A 12,514-nucleotide genomic window follows, 5' to 3' on the forward strand; every position below is an offset into this window, starting at 1 on the left:
TATTTGAAAAATTCTAATCTATCAGTTGAAAAAAAAAAGAAAAAGAAAAAAAAAAGATGAAATACTCTATGTTTGCACAGTGGTGTGAAAAATGTATTTTTGTTACCAGACATGCAATTATTTTGCACAGTAATTGTCATACAAACATTTAACACATAATTCAAGCAGAATGAAAAACAGATATAATGAATTAAATAATGTGGACGAAAAAAACAGGGTGATAAAACAAAATAAATCAAATTGAAATTAATACATAAAAGTAATTAAAAACACATGAACCAAGATTTCAAGTGCAGAAAGAATGATAGGAAGAAAAAGGGAGCAAATGAAGAAGTTGATATTATGATTAAAATTATGTGACATAGGAATCGAATTTGAAAAAAGTTACATTTAAATCCATTAGTGAATAAAAGAGGGTCAAAGTCATTTCGATAAAGATTTAACAAAGGGCAAGAGGACCATTTTGATAAAGATTTAACAATGAAAAAATTTTCTGCCCCTGAGAAGATTCGAATCCATAACAACCTGCATGGAAAGTGCTTATCCAATCCACTCCGCCACACAACTAGACTCTATAAAGCACCTTTTTTTAATGCTGTTGAGTGACACACAAAATTCCATTTTTTCTTTTTTTTTTTAATCGATTACTCGCAAACAAGGGCCCACCAGGGTGAATGGCTGTAGTGTGTGATACCTGGGGTCTTAACCTACATCACTGTATAGACAGTTTCAAAAAGTCAATTGCACCACCGAGGACCTCTCCTTGTAAGTCCTATTAGGCATCGGTCCCACATACCTGAGCAAAATCCTAGGATAGACTGTGCAAGGGCTTTGTTATCAGTTCTTTTGTAGTGAAGTGGCCACCTATACGAATGTTACATCCAGGTATCTGTAAGAGTTGGTTTATTCCAATTGTGATTCATCGTTATTGTAATCAATGGATACTATTTCTCTATGATTTACAGAAACACAAAATTTTACAGTTACACCAAATTAAAATATGCTGCCAAGCTCTGCACCACTTTAAAATCTTATTAATAGCTGATGAATTATTTGAGCAACTTATTTCAGCTGTTTTTCATTTAAGATAAATAAGAGCTTCATTTGTAAAAGGTCTGAGGCTACTATTAAGTATCATGAAAGCAACAGTCCCCTCATACTTCTGTGGGGCATGTCAGAAGCTACTTCTGCATCTATCAATGACTCTCCATCCAAAATCATATGCTGCATCCTCCCTACCAACAAATCGTCAATCCAGTCACAAATTTTTGACTGATAACTAACAGATTGTATTTCCTGTAAGTCTGTTGCATTGAAGACATATTCTTCTCAAAAGTCAAGAAATACTGCAACTGTCCAATTGCCTTGATCAATGGCTCTCAGGATACCGCATGAGAAAATAACTTGTGTTTCGCATTAGCTATGTATGCGGAATCCATGCTGGTTGGCATTCTGATTGAGATAACTCATTATGTGTGAACTCCACACAAGCTCTATGATTCTAGAACTGATGGACAGCAAAGATACAGAGCAGTGCTTTGATGGATTACTTCTGCTAACTGCTCGGTAATATAGTATAATATAGTCATAAGGTACTATTTCTCTGTATTTTATACACAGGTTTGATCTGTCGTTTTGGTTTGGGGACCTACAGCATACATTCAATTTTAGCAAGTTCAACTGTTTCATAATGCCACTGACACTAAATATAACTAATTTTGCAGTGGTGCAAGAATCAAACTGGGTCAGAATTACTGAATCTTCCTTCGTGAAGTAGCATTTTAAAATAGGATTCTGCATTTCTGCTTTTACTCTACTGCCATTAATCTCAATTCTCATGTCCTTGATGATCAACTAACTATGGTTACACTGATAGTCTTTACATATGTACAAATTTCTTTGGGTTCTATGAGAGCTCTTCTGATAAGATTCTGTTACAGTAGTCACTGAAGGCTTCATGAATTGCCTTTTGGACAGTCAATTGCATTTCATTCAGCATATCTGTACCTAAGAGCTGTAGGTTTTGTTTACACCTGTTGCACTGCAATCACAGTTTCTTTGGTAGATTCCTTATAGTGACTGTACACCATGAGGGGTCCCTTCCATTATGTACTGTTGTACTAGGTACTGCTTGGTCATCTATTGTTCTGCACTTGAGCCATAGTTTCACTACATGTTCCTACCCAGAGCTAAATGTTTCCAGTACCTCCTTGGGGTACGACATTACTGCCTCTTTTTCTAGTTTGCTGTAGAAGTAAATCCTCAAAGAGGTCAAGTCTTTTTGTTGTCCATCAAGCACGGACTTTTAATTTTTCTGCCCTGCATAGTCTTTAGAGAAAGCAGGATGTCCTATCATGCCCATTATTTACACAACTGTCATTATCCCACTGGACTATCGGATGATCAAAGTCTCCTCCAATGTCGATAATATGACTGGGGAACTTACGTATTTGTGAGTTGAAGTTTTCTCTGAAGTTTTGTGTTGCATCTGGGTGAATCTGCTGGTTTACAGAGACCAAATTAGAAGATTACTCTCACTTTGAATACTGATTCTTACTCAAATCACCTTGTATGAAGTTTCAATTTCTATATCAAAAGAGGATCTTACAAACTGGCCCTCTTCGATCTTCTTCATTCCTATTGCATGTGAAGGGCAGTGACACAACATTACTTTCTTAGTGTGACGCACTTAAAAAAAAAAAAACTATCAACCTGCCAGCACTTTCGTATGGTAAGTCACATCATCTTTGTTTTGGTTATAATAGAGGGAAACATTCCACGTAGGAAAAATATATCTAAAAACAAAGATGATGTGACTTACCAAATGAAAGTGCTGGCAGGTCGACAGACACACAAACAAACACAAACATACACACACAATTCAAGCTTTCGCAACAAACTGTTGCCTCATCAGGAAAGAGGGAAGGAGAGGGAAAGACGAAAGGAAGTGGGTTTTAAGGGTGAGGGTAAGGAGTCATTCCAATCCCGGGAGCGGAAAGACTTACCTTAGGGGGAAAAAAGGACAGGTATACACTCGCACACACACACACATATCCATCCACACATACAGACACAAGCAGACATCCACACATATCCATCCACACATATACAGACACAAGCACATATTTAAATATGTCTGCGAAAGCTTGAATTTTGTGTGTTTGTTTGTGTGTCTGTCGACCTGCCAGCACTTGAACATTTCAACAGAGCTGCCGGTAGCCAACTGCACAGTGTACAAGACTTATAATCATGAAGTCACTGGTTTGATTCCTGATAGTAGCAATCTCTTTTAATTCTATTTGAATTATATGAGGTGTATTCTAAAACTAAGATCCAGTGACCAATATTTAAATGATAGCAGGTCAGAGTGAAGAATCATGGATGCAGTGCTGTCTACTGACTTTCTAGGAAACTACTGCAGTATTGATTTGATTCAGCACTTGTTCGCCAGATGGTGAGAGCAGATCTAAATGGGCAAGACAATTTTAGATGCCACCAGTTATGAAGTGTGTAGTGTGATTAGATTTTTACTGGTAAAAAGATCTTCAGCTGCTGAAATCCATCATGGGTTATACCTAGTATATGGACCTGAAATAATGAGTGTCAAACAAGTTGGAAAATGGTGTCTAGAATTTCAAAATGGCCATACAAATGTTCACATTGAACAATGGACTGACAGGCCCAGTGTTTGGACCGAAGAAATTGTTGATGTTGATCAAGTGAACCAAAATCTTCAAAGTGATTGGTGGTTGACAATAAGTGGTCTGGGTAATGAATTCCAAATGTTGCTCAAACGTGACTGTCACTGAATAGCTTTGATATCACCTGTGTGTGAGATGGGCTCCAGAGATGCTCATTTATCAGCACAAAGAGCAAAGAATGCTTAGTGCATGGCAGTTTTTGGAATCCTATAGACAAGATAGAGATGATTTGTTTTCCCAAAAACGAGATTTTTCCAGTGTGTGTGTGTGTGTGTGTGTGTGTGTGTGTGTGTGTGTGTGTGTGTGTGTGTTCCCAAATTTTCCTGATTTCCAGAACTTGTGGCAACCCTGTGTTAACATGCTTGAAATGCTTCCATCACCCACCAGCCTCATCTCCTGATGTAACTGAAAACTTCAAAGAAAACTTCAATGAGCTTGTATGTAAGTTCCCTAGTCATACTGTAATCACTAATGGAGACTTCAAACATCCAACTATCAACTGAGAGAATTAGAGCTTTGTTAGTGATGGGCATGATAAGACGTAGTATGAAACATTACTCAACACCTTCTCTGAAAACTATCTAGAGCGGATAGTTAGGAATCCTTCTCATGACGGAAATGTATTTGATCTAATAGCAACAAATAGACCTGACCCGTTTGAGGATGTTCACATTGAAACTGGTATCAGTGACCATCTCACAGTTGTGGCAACAATGATTACCGAAGTACAAAGGACAACTAAAAGCAGCAGAAAGATATATATGTTCATTAAACAAGATAAAAAAATCAGTAGTCTCATATCTCAGTGAGGAACTTGAAACTTTCAGCAGAGGGCAGGAACGTGTAGAGGAACTCTGGCTCAAGTTTAAAATAGTAGTTAACAATGCACTGGATAGATATGCAACCAGGGAGGGAACTTTCATGGTATATATGAAGATGGTATCTGTTCTTTCGGACATGTCTGAAAGAAAAGATACCATCAGTGACCATGCAGCTCTCTTAGAATGAAATGATAATTAAATCAAGACCCTAAACTGTCGACAGGCGTTGATATTCATCAACAGGGACAGTGAAAATGTGTGCCCCGACCGGGACTCGAACCCGGGGTCTCCTGCTTACATGGCAGACGCTCTATCCATACGAGCCACCGAGGGCATAGCGGATAGTGCGACTGCAGGGATTTATCCCTTGCACACTCCCCATGAGATCCACATTCCCAACGTAATGTCCACACACTACATTCATAGTGTTCCTGCCTATTACACTAGTTACTCACGGCAAACAATCTTACCTAGTCCTGTAAGAGTTCGGAGAATGCGTGTGCATATGACTGAAGATTTATGCAGTTTCTTTCGGACAGTACTTCATTATAGGTAACTGCATCACCTGCAAAAAGTCTGCAAGGGCATTGATATACAACATGAACAGCAAGGGTCCCAACACACTTCCCTGGGGCACACCTGACGACGACTCTCAATCCAATCTAACACTGTGTCTTCCCTTCCAAAAATCCACAAATTTCATTTGATAACGCATATGATGGTAATTTTGACAATAAGTATAGGTATAGTACAAATTCAAACACTTTTCAAAAGTCATGAAATACAGTATCTACATGGTTGCCTTAATCCAAAGCTTTCAGTATGTCAGGTGAGAAAAATCAGGGTTGGGTTTCACATGATCGATGTTTTCAGAATACATGCTGATTGGCATTGAGGACACTGTTCTGTTCAAGATATCTCCTCGTTACGTTTGAGCACAGAATATGTTCTAAGATTCTACAACAAATTGATGTCAAGGATATGGACAGTAGTTTTTTGGGTCGATGGTTTGGATCCCACCAGATGGTGTGAAATTTTTATTTTTAAGTCTTTATCAAAATGACTTTTATCATTACTTTTATTCAATTAATTGGTTTACAAGCAATTATTTTAAAAATTTCTAATCTTTTGCCATGTCATTTCAATCACTGTATTAACTTTTTCATTTGTTCTCATTTTTCTTTGTATCTTTCTTTTTTCATTTGGAATCTTTGTTAATGTGATTTTAATTATTTTATTTACGAAATTTGATTTACTCTCTTCCTTTTTATCAATTTATTCCATTCGTTATTTCTATTCCTCACTTTGCTTGAATTTTATTATTTTTATAATTCCCTCTTTGATTCAAATCTTCATCTCCATTAGTTTTTCCACAGTGCAACAAGAATTTATGTTTTAATAATCTGACTAGTCATTAATATAACAAAAAATGCATTTTTGATACCACTGTACAGCCAATATAAATAGATTATTTCACCTTTGTTTTTTACCCAATAGGTTGATACTTTCAAATATTTAAATTTGTGATAGAATAAACCACAATAATTAAAATCACATACACAACTATTGCAAATGGAAAAGAATGAATGATTGGACAGAAAAAAATAGCAAATAAAAAAGTTATTACAATGATTAAAATGATGTAAAGGATTAAAAATACATTTAAATTAATTAACTGGATAAAAGTCACTTTGAAACAAATTTAAAAATAAAACATTCACAGCACCTGACGAGATCTGACCCCACACACATCATGTATGCATCTTAACCACTATACTAACCCGTTATCCTGGGGAACCCCTTTATTTATAAGGCTCTAGAGCAGGGATGTTCAAATTTTTTAGGCTTGAGATCTACTACATGCAATTTTGACAATTTAGAGATCTAATGATTTAAAAATTTGTACATAGCAATTTTTTCTCCATCAACAGTTGTAAGTCTACTACTCAATTTTCAAGATGTTACACATGTGAAAAAAAAAAAAAATTAAAATATACGCCATCATAAATGGTGAAAAAAGTTTAGTGAGATACTTGGCTTTGCACGTCACTGACAAGTTTATTATAACCTGGCAAAATGTTAGTCACAGCTAACCTTACATATTCTGAAAGATAAGGACCCGTCTTACACTTAGATTTCACTGTACGCATCATTTAAGATGCTGCCTCACATAGTAAGTTGATCCAAAAAATGATAATACATACAATGCCACTTTTACAATGTTAGGGTAGATTTTCACATTCATTAATCTCCAAAAGTAACACTCATTGTACCCAAACTTTAAGGAAATATTACTTTGAAATCTAATTACTTCCTTTTCAAGTTCAGTCTCACTACAAGAGAAAAGAGCAATTCATTTTACTTGAAATATCCTCTAAATCCACATTTTGTAAAAGTTGACCTTTCCATATGCTGTCTTCAGTGCTAACAGGTGGGCCATTGAATTCTCCACAGCTTCTGGATCCAATGATGTTTGTTCATCAGACAGGTCTGACTGTATTTGAGGGAAGTGTTTAGTATTTTATTTCTGTAACTGTGCTTCCAAAGGTCAAGTCTTACAGCGAACCCTGAGTGCTCTCCCGGCTCACTGCAAGCTACGCTCACAACATGTCAAGTTACATTTTATGAGCAGTAACCTCACCATGCTTGGAGCGAGAGTTAAAGGCTGTGAAATGCAGATGGAGACAAAAGAGGCAGATACGGTGTTGTGAGACCTACCACCTACAAATACCACGTGAAACACACTTTGTCAACAGTCTGGTGTTCCACAAAAACAGCTCAGTTAAGTAGATTTCACAAAACAGTTTTGAAAGATTGACTCAAAAAGCCATGGTGATCGACCGGTCAATTGTGATAAATGGGTTGGGCACCCTTGCTCTACAGCATCATGCAAAATTATTTTTCCATTGATTACTCACAAATAAGGGCCCACTTAGGTGAATGGCTGCAGGATGTGATATGTGGGATCCAAATCTACACTACAGTGTAGACGTTTTCAAAAAGGCCATCACACTCCTATGGACCTCTCTCCTCCTCAGTTGCAAAAGTTTTGGCATATTGTCACTAGGATTTTACTAGCCTCAGAGAGAGAGAGAGAGAGAGAGAGAGAGAGAGAGATCTTACATTTATAATTTCAGGTCTCTGACAGCTATCACTATCTTATCAGAATTATGGGTGTGAGTGCTCCATAAACTGTTAGTTACCTTGGCAGCAACCTCTAATGTGTAGTGTATGCCTGAGCCGTTTAGCAGGACCCTACAGTTCTCAACCATAAGATGAAAGTCTATGAAGTAATCATTATTTATGCTCTAATATTTCCTTAAAGCTACTTTCATCTTTTGCATGGGCTCTTACTTTCATCACCTTTTCATATCCCAATAGCCTTTATCATCATCTTCCTTTATTCATTACTTTCACCTGTTGTAATTCAGTGGCATTCACTTCTGATCTCATGCGGCATTACAACGTAAGACATCACATCTAAACTCCCCAAGCCACCTTAAAAGTATGGCAGACAGTACTTTGAGCACCACTACTGTTTCCCCCCTTTCCCTGTTCCATTCATGAATCATACATGGAAAGAATGACTGAAGACAAAGACTTACCTTAGGGGGAAAAAAGGACGGGTATACACTCGCGCGCGCACACACACACATATCCATCCACACATATACAGACACAAGCAGACATGTCAGCGCTTTTGTTTGGTTAGTCACATCATCTTTGTTTTTAGATATATTTTTCCCATGTGGAATGTTTCCCTCATATATATATATAATAGAAAGAAGAATATAATCTTTGTTTTTAATATATATACAGACACAAGCAGACATGTCTGCTTGTGTCTGTATATGTGTGGATGGATATGTGTGTGTGTGCGAGTGTATACCCGTCCTTTTTTCCCCTAAGGTAAGTCTTTCCACTCCCGGGATTGGAATGACTCCTTACCCTCTCCCTTAAAACCCACATCCTTTCGTCTTTCCCTCTCCTTCCCTCTTTCCTGATGAGGCAACAGTTTGTTGCGAAAGCTTGAATTTTGTGTGTATATTTGTGTTTGTGTGTGTCTATCGACCTGCCAGCACTTTTGTTTGGTAAGTCACATCTTCTTTGTTTTTAGATATATTTTTCCCACGTGGAATGTTTCCCTCTATTTCATTATAATTTTATATATATATATATATATATATATATATATATATATATATATATATATATATATAAAATCTTTGTTTTTAATATATATATATATTATATATATAAAAACAAAAATGATGTGACTTACCAAACAAAAGCGCTGGCAGGTTGATAGACACACAAACAAACACAAACATACACACAAAATTCAGGCTTTCGCAACAAACGGTTGCTTCATCAGGAAAGAGGGAAGGAGAGGGAAAGACGAAAGGATGTGGGTTTTAAGGGAGAGGTTAAGGAGTCATTCCAATCCCAGGAGGTGGTGGTGGTTGTTCGGATGTTGAAGGGGGACTAAACAGCTAATGTCATCAGTACCCCATTCCAAAAACAGGCGAGACATAAATGCACGAAGCAGGTAAAACCCCAAGGGGAAGGAGACTCCCCCCCAGGCCCTAAAAGAACACAAATGCGGTAACAAACACTACTGACACGAAGAGTACAGATGAACACCAGACAAAAGGAAACAGAAGAAAAGAAGATGGCCGGAGACTGGTTGACTGACCACGACAACAAAAAAGGGAAAGAGTCAACCAACCGACTACACACTAAAATCTGCAACCAAATATGAGAGACTCGAGGACAAGAGACACACAAAGGTAAAGGAGCAGGACCTCGCTAAATGGAACCATAAAAAGGACTACCATGGATAAAATTTAAAACGTCATCAGCCATGGAGGCATTGTCGCTTAAAACCAAAGGCAAAGTGCCCGGGAGATTAAAAGACTGCCAGAGGGTGCGCAGTCGGGGACACTCCAATAAAATGTGGGCGACCGTCAGCCGGGACCCACACCGACACAGGGGGGGATCCTCCTGACGCAAAAGATGGCCGATGCGCAGCCGACACAAGATTACAGAGTTCCTGCGGGAAGGCCGCAGGGAGGAGCGCCACACATCGGTCGTCTCCTTGAGAGCCAGCAGTTTATTCGGGGCTGTCATACCACGCCACTCAACAGACCACATCCCAAGCACCTTACGGCGCAACACCAGCTGCTGATCGCGAGCCGTAAGGCCGATCTCCAAAGCTGGGGCGTCGATCGCCCCTTTGGCCAGCCTGTCAACACATTCATTCCCCGGGATTCCAACGTGACCTGGCGTCCAAACAAAGACCACCGAACGACCAGAGCGGGTAATGGTGGAAACAGACTCCCGAATAGAGGACACCAGAGGAGAAGAGGGATAGCAGCGGTCGATGGCCTGGAGGCTGCTCAGGGAGTCACTGCAGATGACGATGGACGTACCTGAGCAGGAACGCATACGCTCAAGAGCGCGCAATATGGCCACCAGCTCTGCAGTAAAAATACCACAACCAGCCAGCAAGGAGCGCTGTTCAACATGGGCAGCGTGAGCTAAAGTGTAGGCAGTGCGTCCATCAACCAGGGAACCATCAGTGTAGACAGGCTCACAGCCCGGAAATGAGGCGAGGAGCGCAAGAAAACGGCGACCGAGGGCCACAGGCGGAACCGAGTCCTTGGGTCCCTGTGCCAAGTCCAGACGGACGGACGGCCGGGGCAAACACCAGGGAGGCGTAGGCGCACGGACCCGGAAGGGAGGCAGAAGAGGGAATGACCCCAGTTCGGACAGCAGGGACTGGACGCGGACAGCTATGGAAAGCCCAGACCGAGGTCACCGTTCGGGCAGATGGAGGACCACGGCAGGGAAACGCAGGCGATGATTGGGATGGCCAGGCGAGCAATGCACGTGGACAGCATAGTCGGCGAGCAGTCGATGGCGGCGAATCCGCAGCGGGGGAACCCCGGCCTCCACCAGTAGACTATCCACGGGGCTCGTACGGAAAGCGCCAGTTGCAAAGCCGAACCCCACAGTGGTGTATGGGGTCTAACGACTTCAACGCTGAGGGTGATGCAGACCCATAGGCCAGGCTCCCATAATCAAGCCAGGACTGCACAAGGGCTCTGTACAATCGCAGCAGCGTGCAGCGATCTGCACCCCAAGACGTGTGGCTAAGGCAGCGGAGGGCGTTGAGGTGCCGCCAGCATTTTTGCTTCAGCTGAGTAATATGAGGAACCCACGTGAGCCGGACATCAAACACGAGGCCTAAGAAGCGGCAAGTCTCCACCACTTCAAGCAGGTGGCCGTCGAGGTAAAGTTCGGGATGAGGGTGGACCGTCCGACGCCTGCAGAAGTGCATAACTCGAGTCTTGGCTGCAGAGAACTGAAAACCGTGAGTCAGAGCCCATGATGCTGCCTTGCGAACGGCTACTTGCAGCCTGCGTTCGGCAACTCCTGTAGTCATGGAGCTAAAGGAGATGCAGAAGTCGTCAGCATACAAAGAAGGAGACACCGACAACCCCACGGCTGCAGCCAGACCATTAATGGCCACGAGAAATAAGGAGACGCTCAACACTGAGCCCTGTGGGACCCCATTTTCCTGTAAGTAAGATGAACTAGAGGCTGCACCCACTTGCACCCGGAAAGAGCGGCGAAATAAAAAGGTTTGAAGAAAAGCCAGGAGCGGACCACGAAGACCCCAGTCATGTAACGTAGCAAGAATGTTATGCCTCCATGTGGTGTCATACGCCTTCCGCAGATCAAAAAGTACAGCAACGAGATGCTGACGTCGGGCAAAGGCCGTACGGACAGCAGATTCCAGCCGCACCAAATTGTCCGCTGCAGACCGGCCCCGACGGAAGCCACCCTGGGATGGAGCGAGGAGACCGCGTGACTCAAGGACCCAACACAAACGCCGCCCCTCCATACGTTCGAGCAATTTGCACAAAACGTTGGTGAGGGTAATGGGCCGATAGCTGTCCACTGCCAGTGGGTCCGCACCGGGCTTCAAGATGGGGACAATAACACCCTCTCGCCATTGCGACGGGAACACGCCTTCGCTCCAAATGCGATTAAATATCGCAAGAATGTGTCTCTGGCAGTCCCTGGAGAGATGCTTCAGCATCTGCGCGTGGATGCAGTCTGGTCCTGGTGCTGTATCAGGGCAATCGGCGAGAGCAGCGAGGAATTCCCTCTCGCTGAAAGGAGCATTGTATTTTTCAGAACGACGCGTGTGGAATGAGAACGGCGTCCGCTCGGCTCGCTCCTTGAGAGAGCGAAAGGCGGGGGGATAAGATGCAGTTGCAGAGCTCTTAGCAAAGTGCGCGGCAAGCCGTTCAGCAATGGCGGCAGCGTCCGTGCAGACAGCGCCGTCCAAGGAGAGCCCAGGGACACCCATAGGGGTCTGGTATCCATAAATCCGCCAGATCCGGGACCACACGAGCGAGGGGGAGACATGGGAGCCCAAGGATGAGACATACCTCTCCCAGCACTCCTGCTTACGCCGTGCAATAAGACGACGGGCCAAGGCACGGAGCCTCTTAAAGGCGATGAGGGTCTCTAGAGACGGGTGCCGCCTATGACGCTGGAGACCCCGCCGACGGTCCCGAATAGCCTCAGCAATCTCCGGCGACCACCAGGGTACAGCCTTCCTCCGAGGGAGGCCAGAAGAGCGGGGGATGGCAGCCTCGGCCGCCGAAATAATTGACGTGGTTAAGATGCGGACCACCTAGTCAATGTTACACTGTGGGGGAGACTCAATGGTTGCAGCGGAAGTAAAAGTCGCCCAGTCAGCCCTATGGAGAGCCTAGCGGGGCAGGCGCCCAGAAGAATGACACTGGGGCAGTGACAAATAGATGGGAAAACGGTCACTACCGCACAGGTCAGGGTGCACCCTCCAGTGGAGGGATGGGACAAGTCCGGGGCTGCAAAGAGAGAGATCGATGGCCGAGAACGAGCCATGGGCCACACTGAAATGCGTGGGAGCACCTGTGTTCAAGAGGCTACGGC

General features: G+C 42.6%; 1 protein-coding gene and 1 non-coding gene across 3 annotated transcripts in view; both read right to left on the bottom strand.

Annotated features, from left to right (window-relative positions):
• Positions 1-12,514, bottom strand: part of LOC124778018 (zinc finger protein ubi-d4) — a 249,386-nt gene that overhangs the window by 130,950 nt on the left and 105,922 nt on the right. The window lies entirely within an intron of this gene.
• On the bottom strand, positions 4,782-4,856 carry Trnat-ugu. Its single transcript has one exon. It is a non-coding gene; the product is annotated as a tRNA-Thr (tRNA).

Source organism: Schistocerca piceifrons, chromosome 2 (assembly GCF_021461385.2).
Source record: "Schistocerca piceifrons isolate TAMUIC-IGC-003096 chromosome 2, iqSchPice1.1, whole genome shotgun sequence".
NCBI lineage: Eukaryota > Metazoa > Arthropoda > Insecta > Orthoptera > Acrididae > Schistocerca > Schistocerca piceifrons.